Here is a 16,404-nt window from a genome sequence, read left to right as displayed (position 1 = left end):
TTGTTTCCTACTGAAGCCACATGCCTAGAACAGTGCCAGGTACCTGGTGGTTGTTCCCTAAATATTTGCAGAATGAAAGAGGGAATGAATGAATGAATATAATCTCAGATCATGACTAAGTAGCACAGGTCCACACTGAGACCACCTATTCCAGCAACTTAAAGTACCTGCCTAGGAAAGCTGGAATAATGTCCTTAAATGCCCGTATCTACATTCTCACCCTTGTAGGCTTGAGGCAGGGAGAATCGAGACAAAGTACAAGAAGTAGCTAGATCTTACACTGCACTCGTACGCATCTGATATTATTTCTGAAAATATCAGCAATATGCACCTTTAATAACACTTATTAAGAAGTACTGTGAGATGCTCAACATCGCTAATCATCAAGGAAATGTAAATCAGAACCACAATGAGATATCACCTCACATCTTTCAGAATGGCTATCATCAAACAAGAACACAATTAACAAATGTTGGCAAGGATGTGGAAAAAAGGGAACCCTCGTACACTATTAGTGAGAATATAAACTGGTGCAGTCACTGTGGAAAACGGTAAGAAAATTTCTCAAAAAACTAAAAATAGAACTACCATATCACACAGCAATTCCACTCCTGGGTACATATCCCAAAAAAACGCACTAATTCGAAAAGATACATGCACCCCAAAGTTCATAGCAGCATTATTTACAACTGCAAAGATATGGAAGCAATCTAAGAGTCCATCAACAGATAAATGGATAAAGAAGATACGCTATATATGTATATACATTGGAATACTACTCAGCCATAAAAGAACGAAATTTTTTTTGCTATTTGCAGCAACATGGATGGACCTGGAGGGCATTATGCTAAATGAATTAAGTCAGACAGAGAAAGACAAATACTGTATGATATCACTTATATGTGGAATCTAAAAAAATACAACAAACTAATGAATATAACAAAAAAGAAGCAGACTCACAGATATAGAGAACAATGGAAATAGTGGTTACCAATGGAGAGAGGCAAGAGGGGAGGGCCTATATAGAAGTGGACTTTTAAAAATATATGTTAAATAATACATATTATTGTCTATATTCATGCATCATACCAAATCATACTGACTAGTTACTGAAATAGCTTGATTCTGTACTACTGAAAACATTGATGACCCAGCAATTTTGCAAGTTGGAAAAAACAAAGGACTCCAAAAGATTCCATGTTTCCTCAGCATTATACTTATGGGTATCAGGGGTAGAGGAAAAAAATGTTCAACACCTTTTCAACACTAACTTAAAGGGTTTGTTTACAATGAAATACTAAGAATATGACTGGAAATCTGTTAGGCTTGGGAATAATAGGTTAATAAAGTTAAATCACATTATATCTAGGTTTGGCAATGGAAAGAAACAAGCCAGTGCTAAAAAGCTAAAAATCTACATTATAACCTTGGAATAAAAACAATGAAAATATTTTTGTTACTATTTGGAAACTTCCAAAGCTCAGAAGACAGAAAAAACATTCTTTATGCCCTACCACACAGACAGACCCTTGCACAATCCTCTCTACTTTTAGAATAAATATCCAGTCATTATAATAAGACTGACAGAATAGAGTGCCCTCTGCTACTTTTTAAAGTGGGTTCAATTTATTTCCTAAACGAGGGTTGGGATGGAGAAAAGATGCACTCTTTACTTTTTTGCATTCCAATACTTTGTTTTTTGTCAGACTTTACTTTCTTCAAGTGAGAATGAACAGTGAGAAAAAACAGCTCAAACTCTACACAGACAAAAAAGTTTTCTCCCTGTTGTTAAGCTACACTTAACAGAAAATAACTTACTGAAACTCTGATTATGATAATATTTGAGACTGAAATATTTTCTATGGTTTTAGTGTTGAAATATTTGACGATGTTATAACGTAAAAATTATACATCATACTGTAATTTTGAAAAGAATTATGCAAAAAGAAACCAAAGAAGGCAGCATTCTCAAAAACTAATTTGTTTTGTTTTGGAGCGATATAATGACCTTTGTCCTCCATCTTCATTCCTGATTTTTAACACTATTTCTAACATTTCAAAGATACAGTGGAATTTTAGGTTGCAATATTTCTCCTCTATGCTTTGTCCTAGTTGAAATGTTAAAGGAAAATGATCAAGTTTTTAATTCACTTGATTTCTGCTTTACTCTCTTCTATTCAAGGAATATCTCTCCCATCCCTGCTGTTATATGTTAATTGCACTGTGCTTACTTTATTAACTCTTGTTATCTCAGTCCTGTAATCTGTCTTCAAAGAGAGTGAGGGAAGAAAGCGCAACTTTGGTAGTAGGGTTCCCTGATTCTCCTCATCGTTGCTGATATCTGAACACTTCACTGTTTTCCTCTAATCCGAACTCACATCCTCCGTGTCCAGACCACAAAAGATAAACAGGGCTTCTGCAGGTTTGAATACTTGACTAAGCTCCTCTGCTGTATCACAACTAAGCAACTAGTTACTCATCCCTGAACTCAAGGCTTCTCCAGGAATCTGGAACCTACCATTTCTGAGAATGGCACATTCTTAATGCCACACCCACCTTTGGTAAGGGTCCTCCCCAGGGCATATCTTGAGTTGTGGCTTCCTTCTCAAATCTGACACTGCATCCTTTTTTGAATTTCTCACACTTTTTGGTCTATTGAAGGTTCTCTGATTTATTTTCTAACACAGTTCTGTAATGAATTATATATATTTGTTTTCTGTTCTATCCAGGGATAGGTATTATTCAGTGAGATATTACTGTGTGTGCTTGGTTTATCATAAAGAATAGAAAATTTGTAATTTTCTTCTCGAAATAAAATTTAATATCAAGTATAAGCTTCAATTATCAAAGGGGATATCAAAAATTCTTTTAATATTCTCATTACCCTGAAAACTTACTATTGCTGTTTGCATCAGTGTTATCTTAGAACAAAGAACTAATGTTTTACTTTCTCAAAATGATGTTTTCATCCTTTCTAGTTAAACAAAATAAGAGATTTATCTTTGAATCTCTGTATACTAGAAAACATGTAAATAAAACTATAAACAATATGAGGTAAGAGAAGAGTTAAGGGATCTGAAATAAATGAAATATGAGGAGAATGAGAGGTACAAAAATGTGGGAGAAGGTGAAATGTGTAACGTGTATAGCAGACAGCCTTATGTCAGATCTTCCCACTAGAAAAAGACAGGGAATACTGACGAAGTGCTTGATATTTGGGGATTAAACTACTTTCTCTCGGGCTTCCCTGATGGCGCAGTGGTTGAGAATCCACCTGCCGATGCAGGGGACACGGGTTCGTGCCCCAGTCTGGGAAGATCCCACATAGCGCGGAGCGGCTGGGCCCGTGAGCCATGGCCGCTGAGCCTGCGCGTCCGGAGCCTATGCTCTGCAACGGGAGAGGCCACAACAGTGAGAGGCCCGCGTATCGCAAAAACAAACAAACAAACAAAAAAATACTTTCTCTCATGTTAATCTACGTCTTCTTCATGCAGTAGAGTGTAATGGATATAATAAAGACTCTCATGCAGTAGCGTGTAATGGATAAAATAAAGACTCTACCTGGGTTCTAATCCCCTCTCTACCATTTGATCTTGGGCAAATTTACTTTACTACTTTCTGCCTAAGCTTTCTCATCTATAAACTGAGTTTCCTACCTCAAAATATCCCTGTGAGGATTAGATATGTTCATTTGTAAGGACAGCTTAAAACGGTGCCTGACACTAAACAACATGTGTTAGCCATAATAATTCATATTATTAAAGTTGCTAGGACTGCCATGGCAGATTTTTAATCTCAGGAGTTTAGAAAACTCTACTCAAGAATGGGAGGATGGGGCTTCCCTGGTGGCGCAGTGGTTGAGAATCCGCCTGCCGATTCAGGGAACACGGGTTCGTGCCCCGGTCTGGGAAGATCCCACATGCCGCGAAGCGGCTGGGCCCCGGAGCCATGGCCGTTGAGCCTACGCGTCCAGAGCCTGTGCCCCGCAACGGGAGAGGCCACAACAGTGAGAGACCCGCGTACCACAAAAAAAATAAAATAAAAAAATAAGAGGATGGAGGGGAGAAGCACATAAACTGCAAGCAAGTAGATTCTCCAGTAGAATTTCAGGTTCATAGTCCTAATTAAGTTAAATTTTACATATGACAAGTCACCTAAAATATTTTTGGGATAGGCTAACTAAATGATATAAGGGATATAAACTTGCTTTAAAAAAGTCACTCTCCACTGAAATGTAAGTGCACTTTTTTATTATAATTATTGTTATCTATTTTCTTTTAAAATAATTAACCAAGAAATGTATTTCTAGTATATCTATTACTAGAGTTTATTCAAAACTATTTTTAAAGAAAAAAGGTCTGCTTACTTTATAGTCATTAGCAAGTAAAATGTTTGAACTCTGAACTATCCTTAAACAGCAAAATCCCAGGTCAGGATTAGCAAATAATTTTATCAATGAATCAAAGTAAACAATGCTATTTAAGCAACTAACAAAATTTTGAAAAAAAACAAACAAACAAACAAACCTCCCACAGAAGTATCAAATGATTTTCCTAATTGCAAGTAGTAGCCAGCATTCGGCCTTTTATAAAGTTTATTATGAAACTTTAATTAAGCTGTGTTATCTCTTGATAATCACAAAAAAAGAAAATAGCCTAAAGATGACGTGAGAGTTTTAATTGCCCCGTCACATCATCCAGTATGTGTTAATAGACTAGTTGTTTAATATTCTGAAACTGGGTGGAAAAAAACAGAAGAACATGCAAATATGTTCTGTTCTCACAGCATGACCCTTGATATGTAAAGTAGATTTAATAGTAAAGCTCTAATTTTGCATTCCAGAAACCTAAATACCACTTCAGTCTTACAAAATTAGTAAAATCTTCACAGGAATGTTATGTCTAATCACCTTACATAAGGCAACCTGGCGTTGCTGATAACTTACATAAAAGGATCAATTTCTATGTTCTTTAAATTGCTCATTCACTGACATGGTTTTCAAAATCAAGTGAAAAATGCTTTCAATCCAAATGTATTTCCTATTTCATGTCCAAAAGTATAAGTTTTTCCCCTGATTTATCCAATGGCTACCTAACCCAACTGAGGATGGATGTGTAATCCATATCCCCATACATATTTCAAGATATTTTATGAAATACCTGGCTCAGGTGGTATAATTCTTTATTCACTCACAAGTCTTTTTTCCTACTAAGTCAAAAGATACCCAATCCTTGAAATCAATTACTTATTTTTAAAAACATTGCTCTATGAAAAATCTTATTTCAGGTATATTCTATGTGCTAAAATTTACCAAAAAATGCTTTTTTCCCCCCTCGTTATAAAAGTAGTATATGCTCATTGTACCCACTATATTTTAAAAATGTTAGAAAGAATAAAATTAAAGTCACTGATGCATAACCACTGCTAACATTTAGATGCATTTACTTTTAGTGTTTAATATTAAAGGTTGCCAGGTATACAGTGTTGAGATCTACTGTAGATACAGCTGTGTGTCCCAGTTGCACTCTTTTCACTTTCTTTCTTTTTGCATTTCATAATGGTTATTCACTCAGTGGCACCCCACTACATTCAGGATAATGTCAAACTCCTTACACGTTCCCTTATCATCTGTCCCATTGAACCTCTTCACCATTCTTTCTCCTCTCCACCTCTTGCCAGCCCCGTCTACTCTTTGCTCCAGCTGAACTGAACTATTGATACTTTCAGTTCTTCCAATGAACTATGCTTCCTCACAAATGCTGGGAGGGTCCATTATATGTCCCTTTCCTTCTGCTGAACATGCACCCTCACTTAGACATTTCCTTCAGGTAGGCTTCTCTAACATACCCCACGTATAGGCCCAGGGACCCTGCTAGGAATACCAACAGTATCATGTTCCCTCCCTATAGTGGGTTAAAAACCATCTCCCCAAAATTCATGTTCCCTCAGAACCTCAGCGTGTGACCTTATTTGGAAATAGGGTCTTTATAGATGTAATTAGTTCCGGATCTTGAGGTTAAAGTCATTCCAGATTTAGGATAGGCCCCAAGTCCAATGACTGGTATTTTTAGAAGAAGAAGAGAGGACACACCCAGAGACACACAGGGAAGAAGGCCACGTGAAGATGGAGCCAGAGATTGGAGTTAGGCTGCCACCCACCAAGAAAGACCATCAGCCACCAGAAGCTGAAAGAAACGAAGCAGGACCCTCCCCTTGAGTCTTTGGAGGACACGTGACCCTGCTGACACTTAGGTTTCAGACTTCTAGCCTCTAGAATTTTTGTTGTTTAAGGCCACCCGGTTTGTGGCTCTTTGTTACTATAGCCCTAGGAAACTAATACAGCTCCCATTCTAGACTTCCTGCAATATATTAATTGTTGCACATACTTCAACTCTCACTAGACTATAAGTTCTGTGCAAAGCCACGACTAATTCTATTGTTTATAGTTTTATTTTCACTGCTTAGGACAGCACTTGGCACATGACAGACAATAAACATATGTATAAATAAAGAACAAATAAATTTTTGAAACCTGAGCAACACTATTATTTAATCTACGTTAATTTTACTGGTAAAATCTTTATTATTTGAGCTTTTTGCCACTAGAGTTTGATGGCTTTCGAATGACAGTTCCGAAGAAAGGTTTTAGAAACATCTACTGTTTTTACTTACCGTGCATAGACTTCCCAACCTGGTCCCAAAATATTGAAATTCTTTTGGGGAACCTACCTTCTCCACATGCTGGCAGTCTTGGGAGAATTGTTAATCAAGTGCCATGGTTCCTGGCTGAGGGCAAATGATTGAGACCCAGCCACGCACACTGGCTTTGTGAATGTGTGAGAAACAACATTAAACCACAGTATTGGTCCAGATTTAGCTCCATGGCAGTACTCTTCACAGTCTCTCTCCACTTGCTGCTCTCTGGATCCCTGGAAACGCTCTGGCTCCTGTCTTTCCTGAGAATTGTTTTTCTGATTACCCTCTGATTCTATGAGCTACCTCATATCCTTTCAACAAAGTGCTTTTTTTGCTTAAAGTACTCAGAACTAGTTTCTGTTACTTGCAAACTAAGAACTGTAATTGATAGAGATGTAGATGTGATTACTACATAACAGATTGCTTGTATAAATAGGTTTTGACCATCAAAGATAGTCACTTGACCAAAAAGTTTCCAGTTTAGATTGTCAGGCCACTGAGCTGATGAACTATGCAATTCAAAACTCACGATTTACCAATTTCCTTCTCTCTTCATTCAGTGCACATAATTATGTAAATCCTATTCTTTTCCCTCATTTATTTGTCTTCATGTATAAAAAATATCTTTTTTGAAGATTTTTTTATTTTTCACTAAACTAAATTTTCTCAAGGTAAATAGTGCTCTAAAAGCAAAGTAAATCATTTTATAAAGAATGTTACCTCTTAGGAAACCTTCGGAGGCCAAAAACAAACCCCAGAATGTTACCTCTAAATAATTGAAGGCTTTGATATAATATATAATACCCTCATAGCATGAATAATTAGTTTACACTAAAAAGTCCATAGTTTACCACTTTGCAACAGAGACTAACATACTTGATAAAAAACTACCTTCCCAGTTTTCACTATCTCATTCAAATAGCAATTAATTTATGAATAAACCATTCATTACAATTATATATTGCATAAATATTCAAAACATTTTCCCTTTAAACCTCTTCATTAAATGAAAATTAATGTTAACATTATACAGATAAAGATTAATTTGAATATCATTAATTATTAGAATAGAAACGTTTGGTTTACACATACAGATGTACTGAATGTAAATTTTTAATGTACAGCCAAAGGTCAGGGAAAGCAAAATGTCTTTCTTCAATCTCTTAGAATGGCTTAAAGATTATTTCCTTTGGTATTTAAATGCTGATCAAGCAGAATACATTTCCTGAAAAGGATATGAATTTGCTTTCCACTGAGGGATTTCCCTAGAGGCTCTCTTCAGACAAGAGTGCCATTAGTCTTACTTATTACAACCAAAGAGGGCAAAAGAAATGATACTTCTATTTCCTTTCTGCTACTTTCTTAACACTGCATCACATTTTTGTTATCTATTTATTCTACTCCTCATTATCTTGAACAACTAACTGCATTATTCCATACACTTCCCGCCTAATATATTGTAATGTCTGTGAAGAGATGTACCTTTTAACACTACTAAAAGCTTAAAAACATATCACAGCCTCATTCGAATCTAAACTTCACTTAGAACTTTCTCTTTTTGTCACACTTTCTTGACCTTCTACTTCTTCTTCTTCTACTTCCGAACATACCTTTGCCTTTATCCTACACTTACACTGTCTAGTCTTGCTCCATCACTAGTCCATAGTTTTCCTTTCTCTTTCATTTGTTTCCATCTTAGATGAGTCTGTACGTTTAGCCCTTTTACTGATGTTTCAGGCCTCTTCTCCTCTCTTCATCCTTCATCTCTTTCATCTTTAACTTTAGTTTATGACAGATAAAAACCTATTCTGTCTTGGCCATTATATTAGACATTCTGATGGGTGCTTTGGATATAAAAACAAACACCTATCTGGCTCCTGGAAAAAGAGAATCCCAAAGGCAAGCAAAAATAAAGAACATAATATATCTGGAAAGTTTTATAGAATTTTATAGATCTATATTAAGGAATGATTAAAGATACAGTTTGGATTTTAGGATCCAAGATCCTTAATTTAATTACATCTACCTTTGTAAGTCTTTACTCTTTTTCCAAATAATGTCTCATTCACAAGAAACACAGGTTAGGACTTGAACATATCTATTTGGAGGCCATCGTTCAACTCACCAAAAATGGGATGACACTTCCTAGATTTGATTATAAAGGAATGTGGTTTCCATAATGGGTGAGGCAGCCCTATAGAGAGAGGCCCTCCATGGCTGAGTCTGGAAGTGGACCCTTCAGCCCTAGTTGAGCTCTGAAAGGACTGAAGCTGCGGTGGACAGCTTGACTGCAACATCACAAGGGACCTACAGCCAGAGGCATCAGCTAAGCTGCACCCAGATTTGTAGCCCACAGAAAACTGTGAGATAATATATAAGCACTGTTTTAAGTGGCTAAGTTTTGAAGTGATTTATCATATAGCAATAGAAAACTAATATGGAGCTCACAAAAACATCTAGACTAGGACAGCAATGATTAAGACAAGCCATGGAAATGGATTAAATCTTGCATTTAAGAAATATTTGTGAAAAAAAAAAAGAAATATTTGTGGAGTATCTATGAAACCAACATTGTGGTGAGTTTTATTTAGATTTCAATTTATATCTGTAATGATAAATGATGACCCAATCCTCAAGAATCATAGTCTCAGGAAATGATAGACAAAACCACAATGCATGATATGACCAAGGAATTTAAACAGTATTAAGGTACATAATATAAGCGAGAAAGATCTGGTCCCAGTTCCAAAAATCAGGAAAGATTTTCTGGAGAAGTTGAATTCTTAACTTCCACAAACTTACCTACTTAAAACTATGTGTTAACAAAGTTCCCTTTCCTTCCAAAAATGAAAAATTTAAGGCACCTCTAAGTGGTAAGGACAATTTTCCTGTCCATTACACTAAGATGTCTATAATAAATGTATTTAAGCTCTTAGGAGAAGAACATATATCCACTTTTGTGATTGCTGGAAAGGCTAAAGCTAAATTATATATACAGTGGTTATGAATAAAATCAGGTCTTTATTTCATATGTTTTGTTTGCTGTAACTTATTTTTACTCATCATATTTGTACTTTTAAGGAAACTCATACCGCTTTTCATAGTAAGTAAATGGATTCTCAATTACATAAGGAATTGCAATGAAATTTTAAAATGCTATGAGTGCTCCAGCAAAGGTATGAGCAAAAAGCAGTGAGAGAGCAAAGCAAAACTAAACCTATTATTTTACCATGACAAAAATCCTACTTTTGCTTTTTTTTTCCCCGTATCTATAATGCCACCAACATGCCACTCTTGCCTAAGATAAAAGACCCTCTCCTTAACCTCCCACCACTTCTACCACTGCTTTGTTTTTCATTTACACTACTTTTGCCCTAAAGTTTCATTGATTTCTGTTTGAATTCTTGCGAAGTTTAGAAACATTGCTTCTAGTGTAAGCTTGATCAGACTCGATGTCTTTGGGAAAATCACCTCAGTTGATAACCCAGTACCTGCATCTCAATATAACTAGTTACCAATTAATCTTACCTTGAATATGATTCAACTGCTACACTGTCATGGTGTATTATATTCCTTTGTTTGCCACGCCTGTCTCACCCACTATACTATAAGAGCCTCAAGAGTGAGGATTATGTCTTCTTCATCTTTTTTTCTACAGTTCCTACCATAGTTCCTGGCAAATAACAAGTGTTTAAACAGCTATTGATAAAAATAAAACAGATAAGCCTTCAAATTATTCTCCCTCCCTTTGGGTTTGCTCTGTCTTCGTTAGTCTAACACACAAATCACTTCCAGATTAAGGTGCTTAGAATAAAACATGGATCATCTTATTCCCCTGCAACTGTCCCTCATCATATACTGATGAAATATAAATGCCATAGTATAGGAATCCAAATCACAAGAACCTATTTGTCACTACTCTGCTATATCTACCATATGCTTCCAATTTCCTGAATATCCCCTGGCTTTCTCAGCTCTGTATCTTTACTCCAATTGGCCGACCATTTAAACGTTCACCTGCCAAAGTGACTAGGTTTGTTAGGGAAACTCGGTTTTGTTAGGGAAACTCGGTTTTGTTAGGGAAAATTTTTGAATGAAAAAATATAAGTCAATGGGTCGATAACTCATTATCACCTTCTGGAGGTAAATTCATCAATAAGAATAAAAAACCTTTAAAATATTATAGCCATTGAGCCAGTGATGCTAATTTTAGTAACATTTAGCATGCAAAATGAGCATTATATGTATGTATGTATGCATAAATATATATGTAAATTTATCCAAAAGGATATTCTCTGAGTGATAAACCCAATCTAAAAAAATTTTTAATCATTTATGTTTATATTAACAGATAACAATGAAAACTATGAAGCCTTAATTCATATTCTCAAATAGAACAATACAGATTTGTTATAAAAATAATAAATTCAACAAAGAATACGTATATTAGCCTAATGCTGTTTAAAGGAAAAAAACAACAAAACAAAAATCAAATGCTATAGAACAAACAGGTAACAGAAGTTGTTTTTAGAAAACACTCATTCACGATTTCAATTTTACTTTGCTTTTATGTATTTTACCATTTCATATAATAAAACTATCTTTTTAAATAATCAATACAAAGTAAAAACTTTTTTATAGCTTCAAATCTTTTTTCCAAATGGTATTAAGTATATAAACAAGCAATCACTTATTCTTACCTGGGTAGGTATGTTCAAATATAGTTGAAGGAATATGCAGACACTTGACTCAGTCATACAGTTCCCATCTGAATTTGCCTTCAATTACTTTCTCTCTTGTGTATATCAGATGAAATTACACATAACTAAAAATAAAATTAAAATTGGACTCAGCAGAATTAATCAATAATTATATTTATGTGTATTTTAATTTAGATATTACAATGCATATTCTAAAATTCCAATTACGTTTCTTGTGAAAGTTCAAGAAAGTTACCCAGTAACAGGAAAACAATGGTAAAGCATGTAATTTTTTTGAAAAGGTAGAGTAACAGATTGTTAGATAAGGGCAAATAGTAGGATTGCTAGATAATGAGTTAAATGTTTTAACTCATGGATATGTTACTATTAAAGAACAATAATGGTTGGTTGACCATATACCCCCTTTCTCCCTCAGGCTGTACGACAACTAGGCCCAGCTGTCTCCTTCACTTATTAGCTAATTAGACTAACCAAGCGCATACTCTGTCCTGGATTAAGAAGGTGAAACAGAATTTTAGAAAGCACTGATCTAGTTTAACTTTCATTCCACTTCAACTGCTATGGAGAAACATTTAGGTAGCTTATCCTTCTATTTATTCTCGTGCTGTAACTAAAACAGACACAACGGCTAGTTAAGATTCTTACATTTTTATTCCAACACACAAAAGGAAAAAGTCCTTCCAGATGCAACAGCACAAATTATGCCTTCCCTTAATTCCATCATTTCAAATGGACCTCTGACATAAATTCAATACCAGCAAAAAAAATTCATAGTATAGTATTTCTTCTTGCCAAAACAGCAAAAATATGCTTTCTTTTTTTTTTTTTTTTGAGGGAGAGAAGCACAAGTACAAAAACATATCTAACTCTTTTGTTGTGTCTCCCTCCATCACTCTGATACAGACCATTGGTAAAGCCAGACCTGTATTCTTGACTTTCTCAAATTATAGACTAAAGACAGATCTCAAATACTTTATTTCTGACTCTTTGTTTGTATCTGACCCATCTGAATATTCTGAAACTATCTTTTTCTAACTTAGCCACAATTTTCTTTAGAAGCCTGTTTATCTATTTGTTCACCATATTCTTTTTCATTTTCTATCATAACTTTAAAGATAAAGAAAGAAGGGATCTTAGTTTAGGAGGCCCCAGAGGCACATAATTCAAGTAAAAAAAGCTTATTTGGGAGATGCTAAGGGAGTGGGATTATAGGCAGATCATCAATAGCATCTAGCAGAGAAAGCAACGATTGTAAAATCTTAATTAAAATATGAGCAGGGTATATTTCAAGGGCCATTTATAGATATTTTATAATGTTAGTGAAAACAATGTTTATCTACCCAATGATGCTGTTATTTATTAACTCATATGCATGGTATTCTCTTAGCATTGACTCCTAGGGTATATATACAATTCATCTTATCTTTCCTCAAAATGTAAAGGCTGCATTATCACCTACTTCCAGCTTTAGAAATAGATCTGTTCATCCTGGACAGGAAATTTCAAACATGGCACAGCTAAAAGGTAGCCATGAAACTGTGCCATGATTTCCAAAGTGATTAACCAGATCATTTTTTCTCTTTTGTCTGCTTGGGGAAGGGGGAGAAAAAGGAGACAAAATTAGTTCTTTTTTAGTGTAATGGTTATTTCCTTATTTATTTTGTGCAAATGTTGGTCTAATGGAATGAACTAAGAAAGAAATCACCCAAGGTAACATAAGTAACTTTGTTTAAAAAAAAAAAACTGTTAAAAAAAATCCCATTCCAAACAGTATAGCAAAGAAAATATTTTCCTTAAAATGGTTGACTCAACTTATCCCCACAGCTTTTATTTCTATCTCAGATTGACTGAAATCCATTCTTACTGTGGAAAACACTTTTCAACCTAGAATATTTTATGCAATGTGACAGCATAAAGAAGAGCACAAAAACACCCACATCAAAAAACAAGAATGATCTTGTGCCTACTTCTATCTTTCTTCTTGCAGGAAAGTGACATATACTCTGAAGTGGATGTATTATTCTACTGTCTGATATGATTAGATTTGGTCATTTAAAGAGCACTTTAAATATTCCTTCAAAAAATTAGATATGCTTATGAGCTGCTCTTTTGAACATATTTTTATTTTAAAATGTAAAATCTTGATTTCCAATGTGAATGATTCTTAAAATTTTAGTATGAACATAACACTCTCAACTTTATACTGTTCTGCCACCATTTATTACATATTATGAAATTTGAAGAGGTACATGAAATTAAATGAAGCCAACCATTTCTTTACCAAAACCTTCATTTTCTCCAACAGTATTAGTTTAAGAAAACCATTATGAACATTGCAATATGACTAGACGCCTTTATTTGTTAATGCAACACTTGTATCTTTAAATATTCCACACACAACAAAACCAACCTAAACAAACAAGCCAGGTTTAAAGGTATTTTTACTTGCCTTCTTCCTTAAGAAGATGGAAGCTGTGAACCATCAGTTGAGAAGTTGTCCAATGAAGAAATTGGTTGGCAAGGGGAACATGATAAGCAAAGGTATAGTAATAAGAAAGAACATGCCACCTTTAAGGACAGGCAAGTGGTCAGGTATATATGATTTGAAAATAGAATGCTTATGAAACTGTTTTATAAGAAATTTTTGCAGTAAGGTAAGGCCATATCAAGAAGCCTCCTGAATGCCATGCTAAAATTTGGATTTTATCCTAAAGGTGACAAGAGTATGATAAAAGAGGGAAGTGGTGCAAGAAAATGTATTTTAGGTCGACCATGTGGTAAATGTGGCTCTGAAGAGACCATGAAAGGGAGAAGGTAAGACAAGTAAATTGTTTCTTAGAAATTTGTGTATATTTGTGAAATGGCAATGCAAAATAGAAATAGACTCAAGGCATTCATATTTGTAAGATGTAAAAGGGGAATGGTGCTTGGAATTTAATTTAGGTAAGAAGAGAGCAAGACCAAGACGACCCTGATCCAGGCCTTTCCTATTCTCAGAGATGTCAGTCTGAACCAAGAATTGACATCATTCCTTTTTTGTTTGCTGTGCATTTTAAGTTCTCCACTCTCAGAATGGTGAAGAGAAAAGTGATAGAGGATGAGACATGACAAACTATTTCAGAATTAATATCAATTTTAAATTCACCAATCTGAAAACAAATTAAATCTAGTTCATTCCTCTACATTTGACATGAAACTTTTAGCAGTGCTTTGAAGCTGTCACCAGCAGGAAATTTTCCTAATTAGAAGAAGTAGGAGAACAATTACCAAGTCATTCACTCTTTCTGCTGCAATCAGTGGAAAACCCAAGCAACTTTCTGTGAAACTTCTGGTTATTATATTTTTCAGTATAAACAGGTTAAGGTAAAGTCTTTGCTCTTTTTCACATTAACTCTTCACAAACTCTGACCTCTCAAATATTTAGAGCCTTTTATGTAAAACACAGCATAGGCACTAAGATGGATTCGAAGTAGTGACAACTGGCCACAGACTAAAAATTTACTTGAGTTAATGAATGATGTATGGCAGAGTGAAGTTCATAGCAGGGTATAGTAACTTTTTAATGCAATGGGAATTTGAAGAGGAAAATAAATCGGAGTAGGGAAAAGAATGGAAATCTCAGCAATGTTTGGAGGAAAGTGGGGGGAAAAGAAAAAGAAAGAGCAAGAAAGCCAGAGCAAAAACAAGAGTGAGAGCTCAAGGAGAAAGAGCATTTCTCCTTCAATCAGTAATCAAAAGTTCTGGGATTTACTCTTATTGAGTCAATAAGGTCACACACACACACACACACACACACACACACACACACACACCCCTAATCAATCACTGGGGCTTTAGAATCACTGATGGGCTTAGGCCATTCGAGATACCAATAAGGTCAGTTCTCCTTAGCCACATGGCTACTACACATGATGAAAGATGAGTTCCACCCGGGAAAAGCTGGTCTATTATAAACACAGTGGTAGGGAAATTAACAAAGAAACACTAACTATACCTTACATTAATGTAGAAAGAAATCAATGAGATAATCCACAGACAGTGCCCAGCACATTAAAAAAAAGGACCTAGTAATTTATGACAATTATTTTTACTTATAATGAATTGTTCAAAAGTTCCACACTTTCACACTATAAATAGAACTGCAATACATATCTTCATACATAAATATTTGTGCTCATCTCAAGTTATTCCTTTATTATGGCTTCCTAGAAGTTAAATTACTAGGTGAAAAAGCACTTGATCTTTGAAGTATTTTCTTACATACCACCAAGACGCTTTCTAGAAAGATATACCAAAATAGACTTCCCACCAATGGCAGATGATATTGTTAATTTCAAATCACCCTTTCCAGCAATGATCTTTTTTCTCATCTTTTGACAATTTGATGGTCAAAAAATTGTCTCTTTTTCTGAAATGTGTACTTCTTTAACTGCAAGTGAAGTACAACTTTTATGTTTAATTTATTAAATAATTAATTTATAATTTTTATTTTCCTTTTGGTGTGCTTTTTATTTTTATGTTTTAATGAGGTTTTTTGAGACTTTGATTCAAACATTAAGTCTCAGGGCCTTTAAACTTTTTATTCCTTTTGCCTGCCTTCATTGCTCTTCTCTCAGATAACTATATTCATTTCCTCAACTCCTCCACTGAATTAGGAAAGACTGGTTTTTATTTTAGTTTCCCTTAATGTCAGTTACATATTTTAAACACAAAATCATGTAAGTCACTAATCCTTAAATTAAGACCTTAGTTATGAATTGACACAAAGGTTTTAAAGCAACTAAGTCATTATCAAAAGTGTCAAAAATTTTATTTAGTTAATTGTTAAAATTGTATTTGTCTAATATATTTTAGATTTAATTAGGTTTAATTTTTTGAATTAGTCATTATATTTAGTTTATCTCCTAACACTAAGACTACTTCTAAAACACTGCAAATACAAATTTCAGCACCAAGTTATTTAGGTACAGAATTTTTCCCAAGTATT

At 34.7% G+C, this 16,404-nt stretch overlaps 1 protein-coding gene across 13 annotated transcripts in view; it reads right to left on the bottom strand.

Moving 5' to 3' along the window:
* GULP1 (GULP PTB domain containing engulfment adaptor 1) overlaps window positions 1-16,404 on the bottom strand; it is a 262,224-nt gene that overhangs the window by 160,698 nt on the left and 85,122 nt on the right. For 11 of the 13 annotated variants that reach the window (XM_067026439.1, XM_067026436.1, XM_059052330.2 and 8 more), the window contains exon 2: window positions 11,397-11,521. The exons of the other annotated variants lie outside the window; for them this stretch is intronic. The gene's annotated coding sequence lies outside the window, so the exon portion shown is untranslated. The remainder of the gene's footprint in view (window positions 1-11,396; window positions 11,522-16,404) is intronic. 13 annotated transcript variants of the gene reach the window in all.

Source organism: Kogia breviceps, chromosome 2 (assembly GCF_026419965.1).
Source record: "Kogia breviceps isolate mKogBre1 chromosome 2, mKogBre1 haplotype 1, whole genome shotgun sequence".
Lineage (NCBI taxonomy): Eukaryota > Metazoa > Chordata > Mammalia > Artiodactyla > Physeteridae > Kogia > Kogia breviceps.
This window is presented reverse-complemented; position numbering and strand designations above follow the sequence as displayed.